The sequence below is a fragment of the Triticum aestivum genome, chromosome 3D (genome assembly GCF_018294505.1).
Source record: "Triticum aestivum cultivar Chinese Spring chromosome 3D, IWGSC CS RefSeq v2.1, whole genome shotgun sequence".
Taxonomy (NCBI): Eukaryota; Viridiplantae; Streptophyta; class Magnoliopsida; order Poales; family Poaceae; genus Triticum; species Triticum aestivum.
The window spans coordinates 492,307,443-492,324,475 of NC_057802.1; the positions used below are offsets into that span (position 1 = coordinate 492,307,443).

Below are 17,033 nucleotides of genomic sequence, written 5' to 3' on the forward strand. Positions count from 1 at the left end.
CCCCTAGCAAAATTCATGACGATCCTATGATCTAACAACCACCTTCTTTTTCTTTATCAATATACAGACGGGGTATCACTTACCTTTGTTCTCTTCGAGCTGCCTCTTGATAAGGCCGAGCTCTTCCTCGGACCGCTCAAGGTCCCGCTTCAGTCCGGAGACCTCCGCAGTACAAGCGGCAGCGTCTAGCAGCGAAGCCTGCTTATTCACATAGACATATTCTGATTAGACTCCTGTGATTATTATTTGATCCTCTGTTCGGCCTTTCTTTGCGAACACCAAACAGAGCATCAGGGGCTACTGTCTATGCTGTAACATTTTCTCATAATTTGATTACTTACCTCAAAGCCTGTTAGCAGGCTGGCACAGGCTTCAGTCAGTCCGCTTTTGGTGGACTGAACCTTCTCGACCACCGCACTCATGATAGTGCGGTGCTCTTCGTCAATGGAAGGGCCGCGAAGCTTTTCCAGCAAGTTGTCCGATGCCTCTGGATGGACAAAGGCCATCGGCACAGACGGCTCGCCCCCCTTAGCGAGGGGTCGCCCGATAGAATCCGGAACCACTGGAGGTTCCGGCGCAGTACCCGGCTGGGGGCCAAACTTGCTGCCCCCGTCATTAGAGCCCACGGGAGTCTTGCCCCCCATGCGCCCAGCATCTGGGATGTCGCCTTGGGGCAACTATCTCCCCTTGGTTCAGTGCCCTTTGAGACAACACCTCGACGTCGTCCGTAGGGCGGGGGGAGATGGCGGTCGGGAGTGAATCGATGTTGATCACCGACTGGCCCAAAGACTCATCCGAAGAGGATACGTCGATATGGGCTTTGGATGGACTGCATGATCATGTTTGGCATGATAAGAAGCAATAAAACAAAACATACCAGAACTATTATGGTATCCAGATACTTACGACTTCGCCAGGGGCTTGTCCCTGGGCAACCACTCCTCGTCGCTGTAAGCGGCTGTTGTGGAGTAGTCCGGAAGGAGGGTCCTTCCCTTCTTGGACCCTTCGGCCTCTCCAGATGGGGCGGCCTTCCTTTTCTTGTCTCCCTCGGCTGGGGGGAGAACTTTCCTCTTCCTCCTCCTCGTTTTCGTGGGAGGAGGGCGCCTCGATGTTATCGGACGATGAATCCGATACAACCTTGCACCGGAGACCTTTCCTGGTCCCCGCGGCCTTCTTCTTGGCCTTCTTCTCCGGCGCCTCATAGGGCGCCGAAACCAGCATCTCCGTTAAGAGATCCCCTGCTGGATCCTCGGGCAGTGGGGCCGGACAATCGATCCGCTCCGCTGTCGCAACCCAGTCCTGTTAAAATGGCGTGGAGGCTCAGATCCCTCACATGATTATACTGGGGAAAGGAACATCTTATGAGATATAAAGAGCTTACCGGATTGGCAGGGCGCTTTCCGCTGATTCCACGATCCTCGGTAAGGGGAGGAGGTACCTCGGCGGCCTTGAACAACACCTTCCAGACGTCTTGGTGCGTCGCGTCGAAAATCTCTCGCAGCGTCTGGTGCTTGGCCGGGTCGAACTCCCACATATTGAATGCCCGTCTTTGACACGGAAGGATCCGGCGGAAGAGCATGACCTGGACCGCGTTGACAAGCTTGATTTTCTTGCTTATCATGTTTTCAACACAGTTCTGGAGTCCGGTCAGCTCCACCGATGAACCCCAGGATAGGCCCTTCTCTTTCCAGGAGGTGAGCCACATGGGGATGCCGGATCAAAATCCGGGGGCCGCCACCCAGTTGGTGTCGCGCGGCTCGGTGATGTAGAACCACCCCGACTGCCACCCCTTCACGGTCTCCACATAGGAGCCTTCGAGCCAGGTGACGTTGGGCATTTTGCCCACCATGGCGCCTCCGCACTCCGCTTGCTGGCTGACCACCACCTTCGGTTTCACGTTGAAGGTCTTCAGCCACAGGCCGAAGTGGGGCTTGATGTGGAGGAAGGCCTCGCACACGACAATAAACGCCGAGATGTTGAGGATGAAATTGGGGGCCAGATCAGGGAAGTCCAGCCCGTAGTAGAACATGAGCCCGCGGACAAATGGGTGGAGGGGAAATCCCAGCCCGCGGACGAAGTGGGTAAGGAATACAACCCTCTCGTGGGGTTCTGGAGTAGGGACGGTCTGCCCCGCGTCTGGGAGCCCGTGCGCGATGTCTGCGGTCAGGTATCCGGCTTCCCGGAGCTTCGTGATGTTCTCCTCTGTAACGGAGGAGACCATCCACTTGCCTCCCACTCCGGACATGTTTGGAATGGCTTTGCGGAGAAAATGAGAACTTGGGCGCTGGAGCTCGAGTGTGCGAGAATGGATGGGCAGGGAAGAAGAAGTCGAGGGTGAAAAAGGAGTCCTTGTCCCTTTATAAAGGCAGTAGAAACTGTGCGCCTCCCTACTTGCCCCATAAAATCGCTTATTCCCCAAGCGCCACAATTGATGGCGCGGTTGGGTAACCCATATCTGTATTGATGAGAATCCCGTGATAAGGGGAACACGATCTCTGCTCCGACAAGACGTGCCGATAAAACCGCCTCGCAGCACGTGCAGTGGCAGGCAGGGAAAAACGGTTCATAATGACCGGGCCACGGCAGGACGTCACGTTATGAAAAGTTGTCAGCAGATTAGATTAGTGGAATAATATACTCTCTATGGTGGTGTATGGAATTTGTTTAGCAGAGCCGGACACGATCCTTGTGTTCAAAATTTTCTATGGAGTATTCGGAGGAGGAACCCGCCTTGCAATGCCGAAGACAATCTGCGCGCCGGACTCATCTTCATTGAAGCCTGGTTCAGGGGCTACTGAGGGAGTCCTAGATTAGGGGGTCCTCGGACAGCCGGACTATATACTTTGGCCAGACTGTTGGACTATGAAGATACAAGATTGAAGACTGCGTCCCGTGTCCGGGTGGGACTCTCCTTTGCGTGGAAGGCAAGCTTGGCAATTCGGATATATAGATCTCCTCCCTTGTAACCGACTCGGTGTAACCCTAGCCCCCTCCGGTGTCTATATAAACCGGAGGGTTTAGTCCGTAGGACAACAACAATCATAACCATAGGCTAGCTTCTAAGGTTTAGCCTCTATGATCTCGTGGTAGATCAACTCTTGCAATACTCATATCATCAAGATCAATCAAGCAGGAAGTAGGGTATTACCTCCATCGAGAGGGCCCGAACCTGGGTAAACATTGTGTCCCCCGCCTCCGGTTACCATCCGCCTTAGACGCACAGTTCGGGACCCCCTACCCGAGATCCGCCGGTTTTGACACCGACAGTACCCAACAGTTTCCTTTGGGTATCCTATGAAGACACATTTCTCCGATTTGGGTTCGAGCTTATCAGGTTGAAGCTTTTTCACATAAGCATCGCAGCCCCAAACTTTTAGAAATGGCAGCTTAGGTTTCTTGCTAAACCACAGTTCATATGGTGTCGTCTCAACGAATTTAGATGGTGCCCTATTTAACGTGAATGCAGCCGTCTCTAAAGCATAACCCCAAAACGATAGCGGTAAATCGGTAAGGGACATCATAGATCGCACCATATCTAATAAAGTACGGTTACGACGTTCGGACACACCATTACGTTGTGGTGTTCCAGGTGGCGTGAGTTGCGAAACTATTCCACATTGTTTTAAATGAAGACCAAACTCATAACTCAAATATTCACCTCCACGATCAGATCGTAGAAATTTTATTTTCTTGTTACGATGATTTTCCACTTCACTCTGAAATTCTTTGAACTTATCAAATGTTTCAGACTTATGTTTCATTAAGTAGATATACCCATATGTGCTTAAATCATCTGTTAAGATCAGAAAATAACGATACCCGTTGCGAGCCTCAACACTCATCGGACCGCATACATAAGTATGTATTATTTCCTATAAGTCAGTGGCTCGCTCCATTGTTCCGGAGAACGGAGTCTTAGTCATCTTGCCCATGAGGCATGGTTCACAACCATCAAGTGATTCATAATCAAGTGATTCCAAAAGCCCATCAGCATGGCGTTTCTTCATGCGCTTTACACCAATATGACCTAAACGGCAGTGCCACAAATAAGTTGCACTATCATTATTAACTTTGCATCTTTTGGCTTCAATATTATGAATATGTGTATCACTACAATCGAGATTCAACAAAAATAGACCACTCATCAAGGGCGCATGACCATAAAAGATATTACTCATATAAATAGAACAACCATTATTCTCTGATTTAAATGAATAACCATCTCGCATCAAACAAGATCCAGATATAATGTTCATGCTCAACGCTGGCACCAAATAACAATTATTCAGGTCTAAAACTAATCCCGAAGGTAGATGTAGAGGTAGCGTGCCGACGACGATCACATCGACTTTGGAACCATTTCCCACGCGCATCGTCACCTCGTCGTTAGCCAATCTTCGTTTAATCTGTAGCCCCTATTTTGAGTTGCAAATATGAGCAACAGAACCGGTATCAAATACCCAGGCGCTACTACGAGCATTAGTAAGGTACACATCAATAACAAGTATATCAAATATACCTTTCACTTTGCCATCCTTCTTACCCGCCAAATACTTGTGGCAGTTCCGCTTCCAGTGACCAGTCCCTTTGCAGTAGAAGCACTCAGTTTCAGGCTTAGGTCCAGACTTGGGCTTCTTCCCTTGAGCAGCAACTTGCTTGCCATTCTTCTTGAAGTTCCCCTTCTTCCCTTTGACCTTTTTCTTGAAACTAGTGGTCTTGTTAACCATCAACACTTGATGCTCCTTCTTGATTTCTACCTCTGCAGCCTTTAGCCTCACGAAGAGCTCGGGAATTGTCTTTTCCATCCCTTGCATATTATAGTTCATCACGAAGCCTTTATAGCTTGGTGGAAGTGATTGAAGAACTCTATCAATGACACTATCATCAGGAAGATTAACTCCCAATTGAGTCAAGTGGTTATGGTACCCAGACATTCTGAGTATGTGTTCACTGACAGAACTATTCTCCTCCATCCTGGAGCTATAGAACTTGTTGGAGACTACATATCTCTCAACTCGGGCATTTGCTTGAAATATTAACTTCAACTCCTGGAACATCTCATATGCTCCATGACGTTCAAAACGTCTTTGAAGTCCCGATTCCAAGCCGTAAAGCATGGCACACTGAACTATCGAGTAGTCATCAGCTTTGCTCTGCCAGACGTTCATAACGTCCAGAGTTGCTCCTGCAGCGGGTCTTGCACCTAGCGGTGCTTCTAGGACGTAATTCTTCTGTGCAACAATGAGGATAATCCTCAAGTTACGTACCCAGTCTGTGTAGTTGCTACCATCATCTTTTAACTTAGCTTTCTCTAGGAACGCATTAAAATTCAAGGGAACGGTAGCATGGGCCATTGATCTACAAAAACATAGATATGCAAAAACTATCAGGTACTAAGTTCATGATAAATTAAATGTCAATTAAACATATTACTTAAGAACTCCCACTTAGATAGACATCCCAAGAGTCATCTAAATGATCACGTGATCCATATCAACTAAACCATGTCCGATCATCACGTGAGATGGAGTAGTTTTCAATGGTGAACATCTCTATGCTGATCATATCTACAATATGATTCACGTTCGACCTTTCGGTCTCCAGTGTTCCGACGCCATGTCTGTACATGCTAGGCTCATCAAGTTTAACCCGAGTATTCCGCATGTGCAAAACTGTCTTGCACCCGTTGTATGTGAACGTAGAACTTATCACACCCGATCATCACGTGGTGTCTCGGCACGACGAATTGTCGCAACAGTGCATACTCAGGGAGAACACTTATACCTTGAAATTTTAGAGGGATCGTCTTATAATGCTACTGTCGTACTAAGAAAAATAAGATGCATAAAAGATAAACATCACATGCAATCAAAATATGTGACATGATATGGCCATCATCTTGTGCCTTTGATCTCCATCTCCAAAGCACCGTCATGATCTCCATCGTCACCGGCTTGATACCTTGATCTCCATCGTAGCGTCATTGTCGTCTTACCAACTATTGCTTCTACAACTATTGCTAACGCATAGTGATAAAGTAAAGCAATTACATGGTGATTGCATTTCATACAATAAAGTGACAACCATAAGGCTCCTGCCAGTTGCCGATAACTTTTACAAAACATGATCATCTCATACATCAACGTATATCACATCATGTCTTGACCATATCACATCATAACATGCCCTGCAAAAACAAGTTAGACGTCCTCTACTTTGTTGTTGCAAGTTTTACGTGGCTGCTACGGGCTTCTTGTAAGAACTGTTCTTACCTACGCATCAAAACCACAATGATGTTTCGTCAAGTTTGTTGTTTTAACCTTCAATAAGGACCGGCCATAGTCAAATTCGATTCAACTAAAGTTGGAGAAACAGACACCCGCCAGCCACCTTTATGCAAAACAAGTTGCATGTCTGTCAGTGGAACCGGTCTCATGAACGTGGTCATGTAAGGTTGGTCCGGGCCGCTTCATCCAACAATACCGCCGAATCAAAATAAGACGTTGGTGGTAAGCAGTATGACTATGATCATCCACAACTCTTCATGTTCTACTTGTGCATATCATCTACGGATAGACCTGGCTCGGATGCCACTATTGGGGAACGTAGCACGCAATTTCAAAAAAATTCCTTCAATCACGCAAGATCTATCTAGGAGATGCATAGGAGCGAGACGGGGAGAGTGTGTCCACATACCCTCGTAGACCGAAAGCGGAAGCGTTAGATAACGCGGTTGATGTAGTCGAACGTCTTCACGATCCAACCGATCCAAGTACCGAACGTACGGAACCTCCGTGTTTAGCACACGTTCAGCTCGATGACGTCCCTAGAACTCTTGATCCAGTAGAGGGTCGAGGGAGAGTTCCGTCGGCACAACAGCGTGGCGGTGGTGATAGTGATGTGATCCGCACAGGGCTTCGACTAAGCACTATGACACTATGACCAGAGGAGTAAAATGTGGAGGGGGGACCGCACACGGCTAAGAGAATAATTGTTGTGCCTTTGGGGTGCCCCCTCCCCCGTATATAAAGGAGAGGAGGAGGAGGCCGGCGGCAAGGAGGGGCGCGCCATGAGGGGAGTCCTACTAGGACTCCACTCCTAGTAGGATTCACCCCCTTCCTTCCAACGGAGAGGGGAAAGAGGGGAGCGGGAGAAGGAAAGGGGGGCCGCACCCCCTCCCCTTGTCCAATTCGGATTGGGCAGGGGGGAGGCGCGCGCCTCCTCCTATGGCCTTCCACCCTCTCTCCAATATGGCCCATGAGGCCCATTAACTTTCCCCGGGGGTTCTGATAGCCTCCCGGTACTCCGATAAATCCCCGAACTTCTTCGGAACCATTCCGGTGTCCATATATAACCTTCCAATATATGAATCTTTACCTCTCGACCATTTTGAGACTCCTTGTCATGTCCGTGATCTCATCCGGGACTCCGATCAAACTTCGGTCACCAAAACACATAACTCATAATACAAATCGTCATCGAACGTTAAGCGTGCGGACCCTACGGGTTCAAGAACTATGTAGACATGACCGAGACACGTCTCCGGTCAATAACCAATAGCAGAACCTGGATGCTCATATTGGTTCCTACATATTCTACGAAGATCTTTATCGATCAAACCGCATAACAACATACGTCATTCCCTTTGTCATCGGTATGTTACTTGCCCAAGATTCAATCGTCGGTATCTTCATACCTAGTTCAATCTCGTTACCGGTAAGTCTCTTTACTCGTTCCGTAATGCATCATCCCGCAACTAACTCATTAGTCACATTGCTTGCAAGGCTTATAGTGATGTGCATTACCGAGAGGGCCCAGAGATACCTCTCTGATACTCGAAGTGACAAATCCTAATCTCGATCTATGCCAACTCAACAAACACCTTTGGAGACGCCTGTAGAGCATTTTATAATCACCTAGTTACGTTGTGACATTTGATAGCACACAAGGTGTTCCTCCGGTATTCGGGAGTTGCATAATCTCATAGTCAGAGGAATATGTATAAGTCATGAAGAAAGCAATAGCAATAAAACTAAACGATCATAATGCTAAGCTAATAGATGGGTCTTGTCCATCACATCATTCTCTAATGATGTGATCCCGTTCATCAAATGACAACACATGTCTATGGTCAGGAAACTTAACCATCTTTGATTAGCGAGCCAGTCAAGTAGAGGCATACTAGGGACTCTTTGTTTGTCTATGTATTCACACATGTACTAAGTTTTCGGTTAATACGATTCTAGCATGAATAATAAACATTTATCATGATATAAGGAAATATAAATAACAACTTTATTATTACATCTAGGGCATATTTCCTTCACCCCCCCGGGTGCTAGCTCAGGGCTTGTGGGCCCCTCGGGCACCCCCTGACTTGTTTCCAACGCCAAGAATTCTTATAAATATAGAAAACCTCCGAAAAGAACCCTAGATCAAAAGTTCCACCGCCGCAAGCCTCTGTAGTCACGAAAAACCAATCAGGAGCCCCTTCCGGAGGGGGGAACCATTAACGGAGGCCATCTTCATCATCCCGGTGGTCTCCATGTCGAGGAGGGAGTAGTTCACCCTCGGGGCTGAGGGTATATACCAGTAGCTATGTGTTTGATCTCTCTCTCTCTCTCTCATGTTCTTGATTTGGCATGACCTTGATGTACCGCGAGCTTTGTTACTATAGTTGGATCATATGGTGTTTCTCCCCCTCTATCTTCTTGTGATGTATTGAGTTTTACCTTTGAGGTTTCACTATTATCGGATTGAATACTTTTATGGATTTGAGAACACTTGATGTATGTCTTGCGTGGGATACCCGTGGTGACAATGGGGTGTTCTATTGATTCACTTGATGTATGTTTTGGCACTCAACTCGCGGATTCCCGAGGTGACATTGGGGTAATCTATGCTTAGGGGTTGATGCACGTTTTCATCCTTGTTTCTCCGGTAGAAATCTTGGGGCACTCTTTGAGGTTCTTTGTGTTGGATTGAATATTATGAATCTTAAGTTGTTTGGTGCATATCGTATAATTGACCCACAGATACTTGTGGTGACATTGGAGTATCTAGGTGACATCAAGGTTGATTGATGTGTATCTTGTGTTATTTTAGTATGAACTCTAGGGTTGTTTGTGACACTTATAGGGATAGCTCAAAAGATTGATCAGAAAGAATAACTTTGAGGTGGTTTCGTACCCTACAAGAAATTTTATCTTATGTTCTCCGTGATAGGAACTTTGGAGTGACTCTTTGTCCCACCTTGAGGGATTGCCATATGATTTAATTATGTTATCATTGTTGAGAGACTTTGCACTAGTGAAAGTATGAAACCTATGCCTTGTTTTCAAGCATTGCAATACCGTTTTTGCTCACTTTTACTACTTGCTACCTTGCTGTTTTTATTTATTCAATTATAAAAATATATCTCTACCATCCATATTACACTTGTATCACCATTTCTTCGCCTAACTAGTGCACCTATACAATTTACCATTGTATTGGGTGTGTTGGGGTCACAAGAGACTCTTTGTTATTTGGTTGCAAGGTTGTTTGAGAGAGACCATCTTCATCCTACGCCTCCCACGGATTGAGAAACATTAGGTCATCCACTTGAGCGAAAATTGCTACTGTCCTACAAAACTATGCGCTTGGAGGCCCAACACGAGTCTACAAGAAGATGGTTGTGTAGTAGACATCAGTTGCTAAATCTGAAAGAGAATTGCTTGATGAAATGAACAATACTATAAATGATCATGTTGTTAGAGTAATGACTAGAGGAGGTAGAATGACTCAGGAACCACTTTATCCTGAGGGACACCCTAAAAGAAGTGAACAAGACTCTCAAAGGATTACCACTGATGCACCTAGTCCTCCTAAAAAGAAAAAGAAAAATGATAGGACCTTGCATACCTCTAGTGAACCTGAAATAGAAAACCTCCTAAAGATAATAATGATGTCTCTATCTCCGATGCTGAAACTCAATTTGGTAATGAACATTCGCCTAGTGATAATGAAAAAGATAATGATGATGTTCATAAAGACACTCAACCAAACAATGATAAAGAACGACATAATAATGTTGAGATAGAACCTGCTGTTGATCTTGATAACCCACAACCTAAAAATAAAATATATGATAAAAGAGACTTTGTGGCTAGAAAACATGATAAAGAAAGAGAACCATGGGTTAAAAAACCCATGCCCTTTCCACCCAAACCAACTAAGAAGAAAGATGATGAAGAATTTGAACGCTTTGCTGAAATGCTTAGGCCAGTTTTTTTGCGCACACGCTTGATTGATATTTTAAATATGGCCCCTTATGCCAAATACATGAAAGACATCATCACTAATAAAAGAAAGATACCGGAAGCTGAAATATCCATGATGCTTGCTAATTATTCTTTTAAGAATGGACTATCTAAAAAACTTGGAGATCTGGGAATACCAACTATACCTTGCTCCATCAAAAGAAACTATGTTAAAACTGCTTTGTGTGATCTAGGAGCTGGTGTTAGTGTTATGCCTTTCTCTCTATATAAAAGACTTGATTTGAATAAACTCACACCTACTGAAATATCTTTGCCAATGGCTGATAAATCAACTGCCATACCTATCGGTATTTGTGAGGATGTGCCCCTTGTTGTTGCAAATGTTACTATCTTAACTGACTTTGTTATACTTGAGATGCCCAAGGACGACAACATGTCGATTATCCTTGGTAGACCCTTTTTGAATACTGGAGGGGCTGTTATTGATTGCAATAAAAGCAAGGTCACTTTTCATATCAACGGTAATGAACATACAGTGCACTTTCCGAAGAAACAATTCCAAGTGAATGGTATGTTATTGAAAAATCTACGACACTCTCTATTGGAAGTTTTCAACTACCTCTACCTACTGCCAAAAAGAAATATGATATACTTATTGTTGGGGACATGCATATCCCCGTTGAGGTAGCTTAGTGTTTTATGAAAGTTTTTCTGTTTCATGCTAATCGAAGGTGGTTATTAATAAGACTTGATCAACCTTATTAATGGATCATTTTTGAGAGGTATGAATTTGATGAATTTAGTAGGCACCACCTTCTATCACTACCTTTTGTTCTCTATTTTTCTTAGTTAAATAAAATAAAATGCCATGTCTATCCTGTTTTCTGGATTTTCTGTGTAATAAAAAATGACCCAAAAATAAAAGTGCTCAGAATGCCCTGAAAATTTAATACAATTTTTTCTGAATATTTCTGATTTTTTTATGCAAATAACATCAGGGGGGTGCACCTGGTGACCACAAGACACCAGGGCGCGCCAGCAAGCCCAAGCGCGCCCTGGTGGATTGTGGTCCCACGTGGGTCCCCTCACTTATCTCTTTAGCCCATGTCATCTCCTACCTCCAGAAAAAAATCACCTTTGCTCTCTCTCTCTCGTGTTCTTGCTCTCAAACCCGCGGATTTTGATCTCTTTGGTCGAAGCTCCGTTTCCACAACTGTTTTGGGGGATTGCTACTTGGTATGTGACTCCTCCATTGCTCCAATTAGTTTTTGCTTTAGTGGTTTATATTTTTTATAATTAGCTACTCTTGATGCTACTGTAGATGAGCTTGCATGTTGAATTCTTAGAGTTCTAAGTAGTTTCAATGCTTAATATAGCCTCTATGCATCCTTGGGAGTAGCTGCTATCAATCTTATGAAATTTTATTGACAAAAAAAATTGGACTAAAATTTTCAGAATTTTATCTATAGGAATAAGATGAGTTTCTTTAGGAAGTTTGCCTCCAAGAAAAATTCCAAGGGAGTCATTAGGGAATCATCAGACAATGACGAGAAGGGCGGAGGTGCGGCCGTGCGAATGGCCGCATGATCCCTTCATGTTGGGGGCTGGGATTCATCAAGAGCTCGCCCAATTCGCTGCAAACATCGGGCTAACTGACTTCATCGCAGCTGAGTGTGAACAATACCATCTCCTTACAAATTCCTTTGTGCAAGTTTTTCATTTCCTGAGTAGTAATAATCCCCCTGAGGTGCAGTTTAACTTATATGCTGAAACCCGTCAGATACCACCGACTGAGTTTTGTGATATATGCTTGATCCCTTCTGACGGGGAAATAAGAGAGCCTAGACCCGCAGAGTTTGAGGACTTTTATCGTACTCTGTCAGTGGGAGATGAGAGAGGTGTATCGAGTGTCACTGCCACTAGCTTGCAGTTTCCTTCTGTGCATTATTTTGCTCTATTTATCACTAAGGTCGATGCACTTAGTGCCCCCGACTTCGCCGTCTTACGCCATGCACTATACGGCGATAACACCTTTAGCCTAGGGGCTATTATTGCACGTCGTCTGCACCTTAACAGGACCAAGGGCAAAATTCATGGCGGTATTTACGCTACTCGCTTAACGAGTCACTTTAACGTTCAGATACGCCAACATGATCATCGTTTGCCCAAGGTTTATCTAGATCACCAGGCGATGGCGGCTCATCGGTTTATTGATAGCGAGGACTCTATTAATAACATTCCTTACAACCTGGTTTTCAGTGTGGATACCTGTGATATTATTCCATTGCCCGCACCTGCTTTGTTTGATTCTATTGCAGGGGCAGATATAGGATCGTGCCAAATGACATTATTGCCTACCGGAACGCCCAGGCAGCTGCAGAGGAGGAGCCTCAGGAGTGGGACACTCAGGTGCCGCTGCCGCAACACTTTGACATGGGACTAGATGACTACTACGGATGGTGATTACCAAGCTAGGCCAAAAGCCTAAGCTTGGGGGAGTACGTGTTTCCACCGACATTTTTATTCATGATCACACATTTCATTCTAGTTGTCGGTGCTCACACTTTTTCATTGTATTATCCATGTTAGATTTCTTTTTTCTCGTCTTCTTCTTCTGTGCTTGAAAAACTTTGAGAAAACCCAAAAATATTTCTTGCTTCCTTTTGGTTTTTCTTTCTAATTTAATTAGTTGTAGTATTAAAAGAAAACCCAAAAAGATTTCTCGATTCTTCTTTTTGCTTGTTGGGAGCTCTCCCGTGTAAATAGTTTTTCTCATTTTTGTTTTTCTTTCTTTTAATTTGTTTTCTTCAAGAAAAACTAAAAACTCCATAAATATTTCAGTGTGTTTCTCTGAAATTCTTTTTTTATTTGGGTCATACCAAGGAGAAGACCACGATGAAAATGTTGAGTGGCTCTCATATGCATTATTGTCAATCTAACAAAGAGCACAAATTACTTTGCCTTCTCCTTTTGAAAAAAATGTTTGCAGATTCCAGCTTAGTCCACGGCACTGTTGCACTATTATTATTTTCATATCATTCGGTCGTGCAAGTGAAAGGCAATAATGACGATATTTGATGAACTGGTTGTGACAGAGAGAAACGGGTATGAACTCAATTTATTCTGTTTTTGTAAATATGTGAACGGGTATGAATGGACGCGACGCGGAGGCTACCTACGCGTCGACGACGACACCTCCTTGATGGGGAAGCATCTTGCTGGGATGGCCGGTCCGGCAGGGCAGAAATGCACGGACTACCGAACTAATGTTCTTTTGGATTCGGCCATGTAAAAACTAAGCATAGTTGCCTGCTTTTGGTTGTGATCGGGGATGCAATTCGGCATGTTGTGTGGATCAGCGTAGATTTGAATTTGAATTTGCTGGCGGGAAGAATGCGGCTACGGTTGGATGGCTGCTTTCTGCATCTGTGTCCGCGGACTGGTCCCCTCTATCCGCAGATGAATGCGGGAGGTATTTTGTTGGTTGCCGTTGGAGATGCCCTAAATCCTCCTCCCAAAAGTTGTTGAACTGCGCAACTGATCAAGAAGTAAGCAGTGTTGCTTTCGTGCGCATGACGAGACAATCAAATACCTCTTTTTCCAATGCAATTTGCACGTCTACATGGTCAGTCATCCAAATAGCGTCAACTCTATATCCGCCCACAAGTGTTGCCAATATTTTGGTCATTGGTTGGACGGTATTCCAAATATGTTCAAAACATTAAGAGCATCTCCAATAGCATGTGTATATTTGGATGTCTATGTATTCATATAGACAATGGTCTAAAAAGATTCCCTCATATACACGTCCAGTTTTGCATCAGAATGTCTATATACAGGGACCATGACAGGTGGGCCGTCGCTGGGGAGAGGAAGAAATCATGACTGCAGCTGAGTTTAGACAACGCCTTCACATTGTCCAGGCGTGGACATTGTCGAGATCGATTTAGAGGATGTGTATATTTGGACGACCATATAGACAAACTGTTGGACGTCTGTTTTGGGCTCACGTCGTGGAAAACGAGTATAGACATTCATATAGACAAGCTATTGGAGATGCTCTAATAAGGGTGTGAATGTATGCCTTACTTTGGTGGCTTTGGCTATATAGAAATGATTTAGTTTTTATGACAAAAATGCTTCTCATCTACATGTTATTTTCCATTGTACGCCACTCGCTACGTACGTGATCTATGCTACAATGACCTGAGCATCAACCGTTGTTCAAGGCGTTGTGTACGCGGTTGGAGCAAGCGGCTACTGAGGTTTTCTCCCGACTTGCGTGGCAGCATAACCTTCGGATTGATTCACCGCCATTTTTGACATAGGCATAGTGCCGGTCTATAGGACTATACTGTCGCCGACTTGTCGTTTTTGTTATTTTTTATTGTCAGACTTTTAATGTTTGGTTGTGTGCATCCTAATTACATAGAGGCCAAGTATACTCCTAATGTTTTGTATCTGCTTGATGCTATATTTTGAGTTAATAAAAGGAAAAGTAGTTGAACTGGTCATTTGCCTTTTTTCCCATTTCACAGGCTGTCACTAGCTGCTTTCCTCCCCAAATTCCTCTTCTAACAATGACGCGGAAGAGGAGAGGCAAAACCAGAACCGGCCCACCAACCACGAGCAAGCCGCCGCCGACAGCCTTCGGCGTCCTCGGCGAGGAAGCCATCCGCGCCATCTTCCGCCTGCTCTCTCCCGCCGACCTGCTCCGCGCCGCCCTCGTCTGCCACCGGTGGCGCCGCGTGGCCGCCCGCTGCCTCCCCAGCACCCCTCCCCCAGGGCCTGCCCTCCCCTCCTCGGCTACTTCTTCCACCCCACCAGCGCCCCTCCCCGGCCGCCCATACCGGATCCCAAGATCATCTTCCCGGTCGTCTTTGCTCCCCTCGACGCCTCCTCTCCGCGCCTCTCCCTCGACTTCGCCCGGGATGTCTCCCGCCTCAAGCTCGTCGACTCCCACCAAGGCCTCCTGGTCTTTCAACAGATCAGGCCGGTCCCCGCCGGGGTTCTTCCCCGCCTCCTCGTCCTCGACCCGGCCTCCCGCCGCCGCCGCGCGACATGCTACCCGAGAATCGCCGGTCCGTACACTACGTCGGCCCCGCGCTGCTCTCCCGCGCGCACCCGAGCAGGCTGTGCTTCGAGGTCGTCTGCCTCGCCATCGAAGCCGGGCACCTGCGCGCCTGGGTCGCGTCGTTCAAGGACGGCAAGTGTGTCTGGCGCGCGCTCCCGCAGGCCATGGAGGTCAAGACCGATTTTAATGACAGGTGTATCGAGGGCCGCAGCGTGCATGCCGCTGGGAACATCTACTGGCACATCTGCAACTCCGGCCGCCTGCTCGTGTTGGACCCTGCAACGATGCAGTTCTCATATCTATCGGTTCCATCCGAGCTGGGAGATCATTTTTTCAAGTTCCGCATTGGGGAGATGCCGGAGGATGGGCGGCTTTGCATCGGGACCGTGGAGAACGAGGAGATGCAGCTCTCGGTGCGTGGGGGCGACAAGTGCAGCGACAACGGTTGGCTTCTGGAGTGGAAGTTGAACTTGTGCGAGGTGTACGACATGGTGCCCGGCCTGCCCAGGGACACCACGAACAGGATCTTGGGCGTCTGGCTCAGCGACATCGACGCGGGGCGCACTGGGAAGCTGTTCATCAAGACATGGGGATACGGCCGCTATGCCTTCTCTCTTGAGACCCGGAAGCTGGAACGCCTAACAATGGAAGGTGGCAAGGAGTATGGACACCCCATCTACGCCTACGTACTCGCATGGCCACCTGCATTCCTTGCTCAAGATTGCTGATCTGGTAAGATATCCTCCCACCCCAATTCATGATGCTTGTTCAGATTTAGTGCTTGTTCAAATGGCTAGTCAGATAATTTTTCAATGTGATTGCATCAGAGTTCGTTTTAATCTGTTGCATGTGAATGAGCTTTAGTACTATATTGGTACTACTTTGGTAGTGTTGGAATGAGGTACTAATGCTATTTCTCAAAGCCACAAGGAACGAGAAGTGATATTCCGAAATAGTAGTCTGTTTTAGTCTTCTAGAAGTACTGATTGAACTGTCGGTCTTTGTTTCTACTCATTAGATATATATAATACTCCCTCTATAAACTAATATAAGAGCGTTTAGATCACTACTAGTAATCTATAAATGCTCTTATATTTGTTTACGGAGGGAGTATATACATACTATATGCTAGTGGTAGAGGAGCTAAGAACAAATAATAGGTTATTTGACTTCCTTAGGCCAGGTCAGCATAATGTTAAAATTGTTTATCTTACTATAAATATTTTATTGATTTCACTACTTGTTTTGAGATTGCAGTTTTGCCTGTCGGAGAACAGAGTCTGACATGTTCTTGTTTCATGTTGTCATCGATGTCTTTTAGGGCACCTTCAGAATTCTAGAAAGTAGGGGTGATTGTTAAATAATACTATGCACGTTTTCTGGTAATTCAATGAACTTTATAGGTTTTATGTTTTCTAGTCACAAACTCAATCGGCAGAGCTCTATCTATTCAAAAAGGCCGATATATGTCTTGCATCTTTTCTCGGATTGTTAGTCCATCTGGACAAGTCCTTTACTTTCATAAATGTGTCCGCAGGCTAGACCCCACTACCTGATTAAAGATAGAACAGCACTAATAAGACCTTCTGTAGAACCATGCCATCATATTAACAACTGATCACCAATAAACTGCCCGTCAGAGTAACAAATTGTGTTACTCAATTGTAACACCCCGAGACCGACGCTTCAGACGCCTT

The 17,033-nt window shown here is 45.7% G+C and overlaps 1 pseudogene; it reads left to right on the forward strand.

The window, feature by feature from the left end:
- The first annotated feature begins 14,842 nt into the window (after positions 1-14,842).
- LOC123076395 (uncharacterized) lies at positions 14,843-16,518 on the forward strand (annotated as a pseudogene).
- The last annotated feature ends 515 nt before the right edge of the window (positions 16,519-17,033 follow it).